The sequence below is a fragment of the Lygodium microphyllum genome, chromosome 5, assembly GCF_053477565.2.
Source record: "Lygodium microphyllum isolate KBCC chromosome 5, Lygodium_microphyllum_v1.1.10, whole genome shotgun sequence".
Taxonomy (NCBI): Eukaryota; Viridiplantae; Streptophyta; class Polypodiopsida; order Schizaeales; family Lygodiaceae; genus Lygodium; species Lygodium microphyllum.
This window is the reverse complement of record NC_141139.1, coordinates 73,179,992-73,192,124: the sequence shown is the minus strand read 5'-3', so window position 1 is coordinate 73,192,124 and position 12,133 is coordinate 73,179,992.

Sequence of the window (12,133 nt, the reverse complement as noted above, 5' to 3'; positions counted from 1 at the left end):
GCTAGTATCAGTTACCACTTCAAACTCCTTACTAAGATCAGGAAGTTTCAGGATGGGTGCTGATACTAAGCTTTGCTTTAGTTTGTCAAAGCTGGTCTGTTCAGCAGGTGACCATACAATTGCTACTTGCTTCTTTAGTAGATTAGTCAGAGGTGCTGCAATCAAAGCATAATCTTTGATGAAAATCTTGTACCACCTTGTCAACCCAAGAAAACTATGTATTTCTTTGACAGAAGTTGGTGTTGGCCATTCCAGAACGTCTCTAACCTTAGCTGGATCTACTAAAATTCCTTCTGTTGATACAATGAATCCCAGATATTCAATCTGTCGCTTGAAAAATGCGCACTTCTTCTTATTGGCATAAAGCTTGTGTGCTCTCATTGTTTCAAGAACAATGCAAAGCTGGGGTTTATGATCATTTCTCTATTTTGAGTAGACTAGGGTATCGTCAAAAAAGATGAGTACGAAGTCATCAAGATAGGACCTAAATATATCTTGTATTAACCTGTTGAAGGTAGCAGGAGCATTCGTCAGCCTGAATGACATCACTATGAATTCGAAGTGTCCATACCTTGTACTGAATGCAGATGTCTTCTTCTTTGATCCTTATCTGATAGTATCTAGATTTGAGATCTACCTTTGAGAATATCTTCGCTCCTTGAAGACAGTCAAGTAATTCATCTATTCTTGGGATGGGGTATTTATTTTTTATAGTTGCTTGGTTCAATCCTCTGTAGTCAATGCATAGGCGAAGCGTTCCATCTTTCTTCTTTTGGAACAACACTGGAGCTCCCCATGGAGAACTGCTAGGACGGATGTAGCCTTGGTCTAACAGTTGCTTGAGTTTCTCTTTTAGTTTGATAGCTTTCGGGATGGACATCTTATACGCCCTCTTTGCGAGACTGGTGCAGCTCCTCGTACAAGTTTGATTTCGTGGTCGACTTCCCTTTGGGGAGGAAGTTTCGTCAGATCTTCAGGGAATACGTCTGTGTATTCCTTTAACCATGAAGGTTTTTCTCCAGATTCCTGATTCTGTTCTAGCTTATTTAGTTTAATCAGATAGATAGGTAGACCCTTTTGAACACCTTTTATTATCCATGTTGCTTTTGCCAACTGTATTTTTGGCTTACCGGTCTCACCTTGAGTCGTGACTACTTCCCCTTCAGAATTTCGGAAGGAGACTTGGCCCTTCCCACAGTGGATGTGGGCATCATTGGGTATTAGCCAATCCATTCCAAGTAAAACATTCGTGGACACCTAGGTTCATTACCCTGAATCTCACAGAAGTTGGCTTCTCACCCAATAGGAAATTCACCTTAGCAGTTTGCCTAGTACAAGTGACCTCACGACCGTTTGCTAATTCCACAAGTAAAGTAGCTGCATCTATTGTGGCTATCCCTAATCTTTTTGCACAGATTGGTGAAATGAAGGAGTGTGTATTGCCATAGTCAATCAAGGTTTTGAAGCTTTTATCTTGATATTATGATGGAGTTTGAATCACCGAGAATTGGCGATTTGGACCCTTCTTGTGAAGAGTGGCATCAACTGTTGCCCTCTCAATGTCAGCATCCATGGATGGATCTCCTTCATTGTCCAGCTCCTTGTTGGAAACACAGGAAGTTCTTCCTCTGGCCATAACGGTAATTCCTTGGCCACCAGTGGCTTTGTTTTTCCCTTGGAATTGCCCTTAGAGATGCCCTCTGCCAACTTTGGGATACTCCCTCTTGAAGTATTCGGGCTCGTTGTAATGGAAGCAACCTGGGTTACGATCATTGCTTTGTGTTGGAACAAAGTTGTTGATAGCATTGACCCTATCTTTCTTTCTTTGGCCCTGATTCTAACCCTGCGCTCTCTCAGTCTGAGCCTCAGACATACCCTTATTATGATCTTTGTAAGGCCAAATCCTGTTGTTCCTTGGTTTGATCTGCACCTCTTGTATTATTGAAGTAGCTCGAATGAGTGCATCTTGTAGGTCCGTTGGGCGCATTGATTCCAATCGAGTGTTTATGGGTGGATTCAACCCAACACAGAATTTTGAAACCTGTTGTGTCATATCCATTGGGGGTGCATACTTTAGGAGTGAAACGAACTTCGAATAATATGCTTCCAGGGATAATCCTAGCTGCTTCAAGTCATAGAATTCATTTATCTTTTGTGTGCGATAGGCAGGTGGCAGATACCTCCCTCGCACAACTTCCTTAAGCTTATCCCAAGTGATTGTCCCCTCCGAGATCGCTTAGTCTCTGCACCACTGTTTCCACCAAAGTCTCGCTTCGCCTGTGAGCTTAAATTTGGCAAGCATGGCTTGGTTAGCAGGTGCAGTTTCTGCTACCTCAAAATAGTCCTCCATGGACTCAATCCAGATCTCGGCATAGGCTTGAACAGTCCTTCCCTTGCCATCAAACTCGGGTGGCTTAATTTGTTTGATAAGGAATTTCTTCTCTTGAACCACAACTAGACTTAGTGCAGGAGTGGAATTCGGAACCTGCGCTTGGGGTTGCATCTGAACAATAAGATTCTTTATGTTAACATCTTATCACACATTCCCATATTATGTTAATATGACTAGCATAGCTTTTTAGCCAAGTGATTTAATCACTTAACACCTTAGCTAACATTTACGATCAAGATAGACAATCGTAAAAAGTCTTATTTATTCATGAAGGCATATCCCTTTGAGTGCATTGATTTTGGATAAGTAGGACAGGCTAATTGATACATCAGTTTGGGAAAAATAGGATTGTGTTACAATCAGCTACAGGGACAGAATAATAATATGGAGTGGGGTCATGGATTTTTAGGAAACGGTAAGTCATAGGAAGCTTGGGGTATCCCTTTCTTTGATACCCGTTCTTCTCATAGTGCCCTAACACTTTGATTCTATCAGCAGAGATCACCCGGGTCACTTCTTCATAGACATACTTGTTCTGCTTGACTTGCCAACCGCTAACATGCAAAGTTGCATTTACGCGAGCTTCAACAAAGATGAACAACTTCACGATCTTTAAATCCTCCATCCACTTGATTCTCTTCAAGTTGGTTTGAAGGTACTGAAAGGGAGCGACGAATCGAAGGTTGGACTCGAGAGCTCTGGCGGGAGAGCAAGAGCAAGAAAGGGAGATACTAGAAATGGGAACTCCAATAGTCACAATGTGTGATCGGGCCTTCCTTTATTCAAACTATCACTAAAAGAATAAAGAATAAAGTGACGGTAACGGGCGCCCGCCACCTGCAGTGTGTAGTGGTGGTGACTGTCAGTGTAGTAATACACAGGCGGCTAGACAGAGGTGCCTTTACCCCTAACAACCTCCCACTTAAAGGTGAATCTGCCCCAGTGAGGAGTGAAAAGAAAAAGAAAAAAGACAATACAACATGTACACATGTACAATAGGATGAGGAAAGACGTCATCTCATCCCATGCCCATCAACCTCCTGAGGAAGGCAAAAGAACTCTGTAGAGAGGCTTTTCGTGAGCAAATCTACAGGATTCTGGTCAGTTGAGATCTTGACACGATCAATAGACTTGTCCTCAACAAGCCCACGTATGAAGTGATACCTCACCTCAATGCGTTTCATCTTCGCATGGAAGACTAGATTATTGGCTAACTGAATAGCACTCATAGAATCCGAATGTAGTATAGGGATAGCATCAATACCAAGACCAGCAACTAAACGACCCAACCAAATGGCCTCCTTGCAAGCCTCAGTGTGGCTGCAACATACTTGGCCTCTATAGTAGAAAGGGCCGTGCATTTATGCACCCTGGACATCCAAGAAACAACACCTCCAGCATATGTGAATACATAGCCTGAAGTGGACTTCCTACTATCTGCATGTCCTGCATAATCAGAGTCAGTGTACCCCATGACTCCTGTATCCTAGCTGCCATAGCATATGCACATATCTGCAATGCCCTTCAGGTATCTCATGATACCCTTCACGGCATCCCAATGCTTCTTGCCAAAAGTGTAGCCATATAGCGTGCCACAACACCAACTGCAAAGGTAATATCTGGACGGGTGGCTATCATGGCATACATAAGATTGCCCACTGCAGATGCATAGGGAATCTTGGCCATCTCGGCCCTTTGCTCATCTGTCTGTGAACAATCAGTCTGTGATACCTTCACATAAGGAGGCAATGGACAGCCAATAGGCTTTACGTCCTGCATGAGGAAGCGCTCAAGGACTTTATGAATGTACTCCCTCTATGACAAGTAGAGGAGTCCCTGATGCCTATCACGTCTAATGTGCATACCAAGTATGTGAGTGGCTGTCCTAGATCTTTCATCTCAAAGCTCTTCTTGAGCTGATCCTTAAGAGCATCTAGCTCATCATGAGCTTTCCCTGCTATCAGCACATCATCCACATAGAGTCCCAAAATCAATAAAGAACCATCACGAGCTTTCTTCGTGTAAAGACACCGATCCATAGCACTCCGGCTGTAGCCATGTGACTGCATAAAGGCATCAAACTTATGATACCACTCCCTAGGTGCATGTTTCAAGCCATAAAGACTTTTCTTCAATTTGCACACTAGGTGCTGCCTGCCAAGTTCTGCAAAGCCCTTAGGATGCTCCATATAAATCTCATCATGCAAGTCCCCATGTAAGAAAGCCATCTTGACATTCATCTCGTATAAATCCAAGTCAAGCTGAGCAACCAAAGCCAAGACTAACCGCAGGGTGGTCATCTTAACCATAGGAGAAAAGACCTCGTCAAAGTCCACACCATGCTCCTGCTTAAAACCCTTTGCTACTAATCTAGCCTTGTATGCCGGCTTGGGGTTTCCAGGGGTACTTTTTAGCTTGTACACCCACTTGTATGGCAAAGCCTTCTTGCCCGTAGGCAAGGAAACCAAATCCCAAGTGTCATTCTTATGCAGGGAGTCTATGTCAGACTACATAGCCCTCTCCCAGGAGTGATTGTTACCCCTACGCATAGCCTCATCATAGGTGAACGGCTCTCCTGCATCTGTAACCAAAACATAATGCATCAAGGGCTAAAATCTATCAGGTGGACGTCTGTCTCTAGTAGAACGTCTCATGGTAGGCTCTGTTGCCTGCCTAGCTGCCTGTCCAATACCCTGACCATGAGCATCTGCTGCAGTTGTAGGCTGTCCAACTGGCTGTGTGGGAGCTCTCGGCTCCTCTTGAAATATGACCCTGTGGATCTCAACAACTCTCTCAGGCTACCTATGCATTTTGTCTTCATGGAAGACTACATCATGACTGCGGATGACTTTTCACGCCTGCGGATCCCAGAGACGGTAACCCATCTCGCCTACATCCCCATAACCAAGGTAAATGCATTTGACACTCTTGGGATCCAGCTTACTTCTCTTGTCCCTGGGCACATGGCAAAATGCCTCACATCTAAAGACACGAAGATGCGCATAAGAGGGAGGTTTTCCAGTCCATACCTTCTCTGCAACCTAGAAATCCAAACCACTAGAGGGTGATCTATTTATGACATGCACAGCTGTACTAACTGCCTCAGCCCAAAAGCCCTGTGGTAGGCTTGCATGGCTAAGCATATTGCGTACACGCTCCTGGATGGTTCTATTCATCCACTCAGCCAAATCATTCTGGGGGGGGTGTAGGGGGCGGTCAACTGACGCTTAATACCCCTATCATCACATAACTGCTCAAAAGCATGTGAGACATACTCACCCCCATTATCTGTCCTTAGGCATTTTAGCCTATACCTAGACTAGTTCTCAACCAATGCAAGCCATCTCTGAAACACAGCCAAGACATCGGATTTCAGCTTAATGGGATAAGCCCAAACTTTCCGTGAAAAATCATCTATGAACGTAACAAAATACTTTGCACCACCCATAGACTGACAAGGCATGGGTCCACAGACATCCGAATGTACCAATGCCAAGGGCTCACTCATGCGTGGCCTACCAGACTTCTTATGCGTAGACCTAGTCTACCTTCCATAAAGACAATGCTCACATGAATCAAAACATGCATAATCAAGGGGCGGTAAGTACTGCAAACCAGAAAGCATTTTCATTCCCTTCAAAGACATATGGCCCAAATGGGCATGCCAAAGAGATACATGTGGGATAGAACCCACATACAAAACATGATCAAGGGAAGAAGCTGATACAATCAATCACAAGTCTACCATGAGTGATCTTCCATGCAGAGTCTCCAAAACATACATGATATCCTGTGTCATCAAGCAGTCCAGCTGACATGAGACTGTATGTCAAAGCAGGTACATGACGTACATCCTGCATAACAAAACTGCTGCCAGAAGGAAACTGCAGCCTAACATCACCAACAGAACCCGAAACAGTATGGTATGAATGAAACCACTCTCGACAAGGTGTCACATGAAAGGACACACCTGAGTCCAAGAGCCAACACTATGCATACATAGAGTGTATCTCTATCATCTGTGAAGCACTAGAAGAGACTACTAGGATATAATCATCATCATCAACATTCTCAGGCTGCATAACATTGATCTCTTCAATTTTAACTCTGGACTTTGCAGGTACTATGCTGCGATCAGAAGACTTATCCTGCACTTTGTCTTTTCCCTCATCTTTGCGCCTTTCATTGTGCAATTCATGGCATTGTGGCCTAATATGGCCCTTTTTCCGACAATGGTGACAAGTAACATCTGCATTCCTGCCACGGGATTTGCTACGTGACTTCCCACGAGACTTGGATCGAGATGTCTGAGAATCCCGTCCACGGCCACTACCACTGCCATGCTTTCCATATCCATCATTCCTGCCTCTAACTGTCATAGCATAAGACACGCGAGAGGCATCCAAATTCTTACGGTTAACCTCTTCCTGTAGAAGAGCACTCTCAACATCATATAATTTCAAGGTAGCAGTAGAGGCACATAATGCAGTGCGGAATACATCCCATGACTCATTAAGAGTACCAAGCAAGAAAAGAGGAGTGACATCCTCTGCAAAAGTGATGTCCTGCGAAGTCAAGTTCTTGAGTATAGCATGGAACTGGCTCAAGTGAGCAGACATAGTCACATTCTCCTTCCAGATCCATAAGCTGCTTCAGCCAATACATCTGACCCGCTGGACTTTTCTTATCATAGAGATTTTTTATCTTTTCCTACAACTGCCATGTACTCTGTTCTTCCTCAAAGACATTATAGTGAACCTGTTCTATGAGAGACAATACAATAGTGGACTTGCATAACTCATCAAGCTCAAGCCATTCCTCTCTGGCATAGTTGTAGGCGGATGCCCGCTTAACCTCAAAGGTTTGATCTGCGATTTCTGCACCAACACCTGCCAAATCTGGCTCTTCCAATAAGAGTAATTCATACCATCAAGCTTAGTGATGTTGAAAATAGCATGATCAGTGGACGAACTTGCCATACTGCAGGTTGGAAGACTGTAGACAGTTCAAAACTGCTTGCTATTTACTACAGAAAATGACCAAAAAATCACCAAAATTGAGGAAAAATGGCAAAGAATGTGGAACCAAAGCTGCTGCCCACCAAGTACTAGTGAAAGTACATCATTTCAGAGTGTTTTAGCATGAAAAATCCATGTCAATCCATACATATATATGCTTGCTGTAATAAATTTCAGATTTTAGTAAAAGAGAGCTAATAGTGCCAAAATCGGATCCCAAGGCAATCAAATACTGCCAAGACCAAAGCCAGCATCATGTGGCCATAGCATAAGCATATGATGGTCAATAAGCATGAATCCAACACCCAAGTATGTCATACAAACATCTGCCAGTCAATAGGCACATCCCCCAAGCAACGGGGCAAAGTGTTCCTGCCACTACCAAAACTTGACACAAGTAGGTGTCAGTTCACAAAGATACAGATCCAAAACTGAGACTTAGCTTATAAGCATACAGTGAACCAAGACATATGATGTATCATCCCAAAAGGTAAAAAGTCCCAAAGTCTCAAGTGTATGTAACTGCTCAATAGCATGTAATGGCTCAATGCATAAAAGTACCACCTGCTTAATGTCTGATAAGCATTCAAGAATGCTCCCACTGGCACAAAAGCCATATGTACGAGCTCAAGAGCTCAAGAGCTCAAGAGCTCAAGAGCTCAAGCCAAGGCAAGACATAGTGCTAATGACATAAGTCCAAGACAATACATCAATAGTACATCCCGAACATGTAGGCGGTAGAGCATCCGTATATAGCATCCATAAGCATGTAAGACATCAAGTACATCCCAAGATACAACTCTGGCAAGTCAATAAATAGCTCAAGTAAGCTTCGAGAATCCAAGGTCAAGCCAAGACCGAGCTCCAGTAGCAATAGGCTCCAAATAATGTAACTAGCATGTAGTAATGGCATAGGCTAAGCTTGTCAAGACCAGTCAGATATAAGCAACATACATGCCATAAGTACATCCAAGACGGAGCATCCAAATGCTTTACAAATCGAGCTCAAGCTCAACCAACGATCCCAAGTGTCAATACATCACCATATATGTTCGAAACATAGCCCGAAAAGCATAGGCATAAGTATACATGAGTAAAATGACTTCAGCCCAACCATGTACAGCAATTATTTATGTTCAAAACTGAGAATTTCAGCTCCAAAATCAGCTCCAAATGGTTGCCAAACAATAGGCATACATTCCCCTAACTTTCGGGCATCAAATGGGACCAACCGGGCATCAAATGACAATGTCAAACAAGCTGTAGCATCAAATGTCACTGTAACACTGTCATAAACTGCCTGTGGACTGTTATGATAGTCCCAAAATAGTGTTAAATCAATCCAAATGCTATGCCAATACATCAACCATCAAAACCAAGTATCAAAGCATGTTCATATGCCTGGAATGGAGCCTTTCCAAGTGCCAATGGAGGGGGAGAGCTGCTGTTGTGACTGTCAATGCTAAAGACACATATGGGAGGGCTGCGTGATTCCACCAACTGTAAATGCTGGTCCTGGGGCTGCAAAAAATTGTGGCCAAGCTTTGGAGGGATCCGATTAAAGCCAAGGAAGGCCTCAAACAAGCTCCAATAAGTCTTGTTCAAAGGCAAGTGAGATATGAAGTAAGGGAGCTTCAATGGTGGCTGTCCCAATCTTGTTTACAGCCTGTGAGACCTAAGAACTGAAGTAAACCCTGAAAAAAATGATCAAATACCTCTGATGTAATGCCCTGAAGGTGCCCAACAATGCCAGGAAGGTGCTCGGGAAGCCGGGGAGTGACGGGAGCTCGAAGGAGTTGGATATAGCTGCCGAGAAGGAGACCCAATGCAAGTAGGGAGTCAATGGGATGCTGAGAATGCCACAAACCAAGCTCAAGATTCGGAAAGCAAAGCTTTGATACCAATTGAAAGGGAGTGACAGATCGAAGGTTGGACTCGAGAGCTATGGCGGGAGAGCAAGAGCAAGAAAGGGAGAGACTAGAAATGGGAACTCCAACAGTCACAATGTGTGACCGAGCCTTCCTTTATTCAAACTGTCACAAAAAGAATAAAGAATAAAGTGACGGTGACGGGGGCCTGCCACCTGCAGTGTGCAGTGGCGGTGACTGTCAGTGTAGTAATACACGGGCGGCTAAGCAGAGGCGCCTTTACCCCCAACAGGTACGCGAGTCGGTGGGCTACTATGTAGTATATTCCTAAGTCTCCCGTCCATCTCCGTTCCACATACAAGGGCAAAGGATTATAGATGCGGTCCAGAATATTCATCATGCCAAGCCACTGACAATAATTCGATAATTCGAAGCATGCATTGCAGTCATGAACATGACCTGGAACACCAAGAACTTGCGCCATGCTTCGTGACTCTGCAACCCAGCATCCATAAGTGAGTAAAGAAATATTTTCAATAGGAAATACTACTCTATTCTACTCACCTTCCCCTGTTTATCCCCTTATTCCCTTTATTTTCCTCCATTAAGTTCCCTTGTAATCCTTAGACCTCATTGGTTCGCTCTTATACCCATTGTAACGTGTACGCTCGTCCACTTGTGGGACATATCTTAGCAGCTCATCAGGAAGAGAGTCTAAAAAGCACCACCTGGCACTCGCAAGCAATGTCACAGGGTTTGCGATCTAGGTCTTTTCGAGTCTGCCTCAAGCGGAAGTATCCGGCCGTTGCCACTTAGGACCGACCTGAAGTCAGGGTTTCTTTCCTATCAGCAAAGTCTCTAAGAAATAGCTAGCATCGAGCTCTAGATGACCCACTTTGAGTAGGAACAACAGAGTCGAAGCGGATTTATGCTGCACTTGGTCCATGGAGAATGGGAATAAATGAGAGGGATGGAAAGCTCAACCTCTCTGCCCATAAGGCATAGACCCATTCCGCTCCCCTAAAACAGCATAAATCGGGATTCTAACTCTACTGACGCTAGGTCTTCATAGTTTCGTTATCATGTCTTTTGACAAAAGTTCCCAGCTAACCGGGACCACCCTTCCGTAGGACGGACCCAAGTCACGTCCACCGCACTTTCCTCGGGTTGCTTAGTTATCTAATTACCTACCACATTATGTTTGACATGCAAAAGCAGCTTCCTTAATTAATCAATTTAAACACAGGTTCCTTCACGTAACTTAGGCATTGACACAAAAACAATGTCAAGCAAGTTCCTTTTTCAAATATCTGATCTTTATTTATCATAGTCCCGGAATACATCAAGTATCATGCCCTAAGGCTATCCTAGTAATCAACAGGATTGCTGCTCCAAATTTTGCCCGTAGACCAGTACACGTGCCTCGAGATCCCATCTCGAGTCACGTCGGCCTCTTGTGTGGGATCTGGAGATAAGGAATTTATAGCCAGAGCCTCCCCTGGCACCCAAGCGTCCTCCCGCTCCAAGCAGCACCCACAGAGAGACCTCTCGCGGTGGGTTTGGTCCATATACCCGGTGCAGCTAACAACCTCCTTGGATAGAGCCAGGCAGGCAGTCGGAGGTAACTGAACTTGTATCTTCCTCCAGGCTATTAACTTGAAGCATTAAGTGTTTGACCTTGAATTAGTTCCTTGAGCAAAGAAGGTCAAACAATGTACCTAAGTATACAATCACGATCATTTCTATGGTTATTCGTACGACCAACTGCTAAGGTGTGATTCCTTTTTCCCGAATGCTCCCAGCATTCGATCCTAGATTGTTCGCGACTTGGCGAGATTCCAAGGGCTTGGCAAGCTAGGTTGCTTGTTTTCCCTTTTTTCTTCGGGTTAGGGTTTGTACCCTACCGACCCTAATTATCCTTACCTTAGGTCTCCTTGTAAGATAGATCATGGATAACCCCATCGTCCTCGGTTGGTCAACTTACTGGTTGTCTCCTAGATCCCTTGAAGTACCTATGTACCTTTATCTTTGATCTTAATTGATCAAGATTGTCTATCCCCTTGACCATGGTTGGTCAAGATGGTTTTGTTTAGAATAGTTCCTGCTCCATCTTAAGTATAATCTTCTTAAGCCCTCTTAATAATGCTCACATGCACTAAGCTTTTACCTATCCCTCTTGAAGTCACCAAGGACTTTGACATGGGACTCATGGATCTCAGTCCCATTTGGTAGATTACAAACAACGTTGAATTTTTCCAACAACTTTAATGTCGCAACATAATGCCATGCCTTCATTTCAATGCTTACAATTTTGATATAATCCATACGATATTTTATGCTACAAATGCGAAGGTACTTTCTATGCATGCAATCTTAACATTATCCTCTATGTAATTATTTACACGATCTATAACCTTCTTGAATGATATGATCTTTATTACTTTATGTGATCATTGTATGAGTCTAGCTGCACTTTAATCTTTTCTGCAATTTATTACATGTATCTTAGAATCCATCTTGTGATACGGAGATGCACTTTACTTCTTTTGATGTCCTCTGAAATGTATTTTGCAAGAACTTGTGCAAGGAGCAATGCACTTTATGCAAGAATTCATGCAATAATTTTTTTTGGGTAATTTACGATGCAATTACCTAATCAATTTCACCTATTGTGATGTCATCTTACAACAAAATTTATCTTGTTTATTAGAAACATCACAACTAAATTCATACCAAGGCAATTATCCATCAATCACGCAATCAATGTGATGCATGTGAATATGATTTTCATCATGATAATTATAATCTATGATTTAATAATAGAGCAACCTGGGTTTGGAGTGAAGTCTTGATTC